Below are 4,273 nucleotides of genomic sequence, written 5' to 3' on the forward strand. Positions count from 1 at the left end.
TGTATACACGTCCATAACGAGCCATCCATTGCTCATGACTCTCATAGCTTGTAGTTTCAGGGAGCAACCTTGATGCAGTGTGTGAAAGCAAAGTAGCTGAGAAGAAGAGTAAAACCAGAAGAGCCAGGGATGTTCGGTTTGTGGATGCCATGGTTATGCTAGGAATAAGAAACTGGGAAGTGCGGTGGGGAAACTCTTGACCCAGAGGTTGGCTTTATATAGAAGGAAATGGTTTCGTCCTTGTATGCAAAATTAATTAGATTATTCCACTTCAATTTCGTGGAAGATAAGATGTTCCGATTTGGGTATATTATTTAATATACCCTAACAACGTGTTGTATATGTTTTAGCCTTTATTTTCATTATATAATAAAAATATATAGTATATAAATTAATTATTTTAGTTTTGAATTTCTATTTAAAAAAAGAAAAGGTCAAGTGAGACCCATTTATGAAGCAGTAAGTGTTTCATGATTGTGGAATGGTGTTTATGAAATGAATAGATTTATGAAGTGCTGATGTGGCATAACAGAAGAATGATCTGCCAGTTTTACGGGAGAGCAAAATGTTCTATGTGTTTGGATGCCCTAAGCTACTGGATATTCCAATTGGACTTCACTGCTGAATTGCAGAACTGTGGTGAACTCATTTGCTTTGTTAATGATAAGCATAGACTGGTAATGTAACAGCTTTACAAACATTACATGACCATTATTTTAAATCTTACCTGTGTCCTATATATCTGATAACTCTGAGGTATATTTATCATTTATAGCCTTTATGTTTATTTATTTATTTATTTTGGTTTGCTTTTACATGTTTGTTTAGAAGTGTGGTTGGTGATTTGGTGGTTTGAAGTATTTGACACACACTAGGCCAGTAGGCCTGATATATCAATTTCCGTTTGAATGGTGTCTCAAACTCTTAACCCAGAGGCTGGCTAGATTTATATTTGAAATGGCTTCGTCAGTAGGTGGAAAATTATTTATAGAAGATGCCATGTTCTTATTTGGGTACATTAATTAATATGGGCTGATAATGTATTGTATATGTTTTTTTTGGTTGATAATATCAATCTAAGTTACTTGGACTTTCCATTTGGACTGTATTACTGTAGAGTATAACCATTGTGCAACAACTTTATAAAATATATTTTGGCCATTATTTTCAAAATTGCTTTTGTCCTATATCCAAGGACTTCTCCAAGGGTCTGATACACTTGTGTGTTATTGGTAAGCTTCTTTTGTGTAGGATTGTTAAATGTTCTAAATGCAATTATTTTGATTGGGTTTTGCTTGTGGCTAACTGTTGATCTTAGCTTAGCTATGCTTCTATTTTTATCTGTACGTGACATTATGCATGCTAACTGACAGTGGACGGCTTCCTCTACTGCATGTCGGCTAGTCTAATTTAAACCACAGTAACCGACTGCAACCGGAATCAGTGTGAACTTTTGAAGGAAGAAACAACAAACAGTCAAGGGGTCACTGACCATTTTAATTGGGTATGTGGGCGGAGGTAATTGAAGGTTTAGCTGATTTAGCTCGGGAAAACTTAAAGAGGAACTGGCCATGATTTGATTGCTGCCACCTTTGATTCATCCATCGAAATTCCATCTTTAGATACAACATAACCAAGAAAGATCACTTTTGGAGAAAAAAATCCACACTTCTCCAACTTCCCATAGAGTTTCTGGCTTCTCAACACTTCAAATACTCTTCTCGAATGTTGAGTATGTTCTTCTGCACCTTTGTTGTACACATGTATATCATCAAAGTATACAACAACGAAATCACCAAGAAAAGGTCTAAGAACCTCATTCATCAACCTCATAAAAGTACTAGGAGCATTGGAAAGTCCAAATGGCTTTACCAACCATTCATACAACCCACCTTTTGTTTTGAATGCGGTTTTCCATTCATCTCCTTCATGCATTCTGATCTGGTGGTACCCACTCTGGAGATCAATTCTCGAGAAAAAATTGGCGCCATAAAGTTCATCAAGCATATCATCCAACCTCGGAATAGGATAGTGATGTTTGACCGTGATAATATTGATGGCTCTACTATCAACACACATTCTCATGGTCCCATCTTTTTTTGGGACCAACAAAGCTGGAACAGAGCAAGGAGCTTTCACGTACGTGACCATGGTCAATGAGTTCTTGGACTTGACGTTGTAGTTCTCGAGTCTTTTCTGGATCACGTCAGTAGGCTGATTTGTTAGGAAGGGGTTCTCCTGGAATTAGATCGATATGATGCTCAATATCTCTAAGTGGAGGTAATTCAGGAGGTAAATCAGAAGGAAAAACATCTTTAAACTTCATAAATAAACTTTTCTCAGCTATAGTAACCAGCCCTGGTTCTTTTTGTTTTTGCAGTAGGATAGATGGTAGCGGTTCGAGGATTATCTTCTTCTTATTCATGAAAAAAAAGTAGGTGTTTTGATAACCATCAAAACTTGTCTATCATATTGCCAAGGTCTTCCAAGCAACATATGACACGCATCCATAGGTATAACATCACAAAGAACCTGATCTTGATAAGACTTACCAATAGAAAATTAGAGTAGGACCTGTTTGGTTACTTTCATGTCGGATCCCTGATTTAGCCATTGAAGCTTGTATGGATTTGGGCGAGATGAGGTCAGAATGCTAAGTTTACTGATAAGGTCTGTGGATGCAACATTAGCAACTACCACTGTAATAAGGCTACATACTTTCCTCTTGATCGTGCACCTTGAGTGGAATATTTGCTCCCTTTGCTCGTCATTAGGATCCACCTCTTTTGCATGGAGGGCTCTTCGTATCACCAGAAGCTCTCCTTCATCAGGTTTAACCTTTTCTTCAAAGTAACATTCCTCATCATAGATTGGCATCTCGTCTTCTCCTTCTTCTACAACGTGAACCTCTTTAACCTCTTTCAAAGTCATGACACTCCGGTTAGGACATTCAGCTTGAAAGTGTCCTAAACCCTGACATTTGAAGCACGTCTTCTTTGGTACATTAGTAGGACTTTTACCCTTGTCTTGCTTTGAGTTTTCACCTTTTGGTGGGTTTTCTTTATAAAAAGGATTCTGGAATGAACTGCTATACTTTGAAAATGGCTTGGGAGTTGCCTTTTCTGCCTTCTTATTCTTAGCACGCTTCTCAATCTTAGAAGCTAACTTGCAAACCTCCTCAAAGGACCAGTAATTTCTCAGCAATATCATGGTTCAATCCGCCAACATAACGAGCCATAGTTTGTTCCGGTCTCTCCTGAATTCCACTACGTAACACAAGTTGCTCAAATTTACGAGTGTATTCATCAATACTAAGATTACCTTGTTTGAAGTTGGTTATCTTGATGTAGAGATCTTGCTTGTAAGAATCTAGAAGGAATCTCTCCTTGAGTAGTTTCTTGAGTTTTCTCCAAGATCGGATCTTAGACTTGCCACTTCGTTCTCGCTTGGCTTTCATGTTCTCCCACCATAACGAGGCATATTTCTTAAGTTTCAAAACAAAAACTTTGTAACTTTTCTCATCAGAATACCCCTTGCCATCGAAAAGGTTCTCGATATCATTCAGCCACTCAATAAAATCATCCGGGTTTGATCCTCCATGGAATTCTGGAGCATCTGCTTTGACATCTCTAAGATCATCTCTAACTCTTCTTCTATGAACAAAAGACTGACCAGATTCATCTGAACTATAATGGCTAGGGTCAGTTGAATCACTTCGTTGTATGTCATCCAGCAGTCTTGCAAGCTGTTGAGTTATGAGTTCAGAAGTTCTTTGAAGTTCTTCAATCTGTCTATCACGCCTGAAATTCTGATATTCTTCTGTGGTCATACCATGAGGAATTGCCATGATTTTTTTTATGTAGAAAAGAAACTAGTAAGATGATAAGAAGTAAGAACACAACCGGAGGACAACCTGAGTTTGCTCTGATACCAGTTGATGCGTAGGTGAATGGGTAAAAAGAGGGATAAGACTAGGGTGAGATTAACAATCTGATTAGATCAAGGATAAAGTACTTAAACACAACCAAGATGAACCAAATTGGTGAATGTTGATGTTACTAGTGATAAAGCAACAACACCACACTAGCAACAATCGAGAATCGACTCCTTTTGTGTATGAACACTCAAAACAGCTTCACAAGCTATTGTAAACTCATTATTCAAAAAAAAAAAAAAATATCCGGCTACAACTTGGAACCCCATATATAGGGCTGGAATATAAACACAACTCTTGAAAAATGAGAAGACTAAAGAAAGACCAAAAGTTGGAAAC

The sequence above is a fragment of the Cynara cardunculus genome (genome assembly GCF_001531365.2).
Source record: "Cynara cardunculus var. scolymus isolate 2C chromosome LG 15, CcrdV1, whole genome shotgun sequence".
Taxonomy (NCBI): domain Eukaryota; kingdom Viridiplantae; phylum Streptophyta; class Magnoliopsida; order Asterales; family Asteraceae; genus Cynara; species Cynara cardunculus.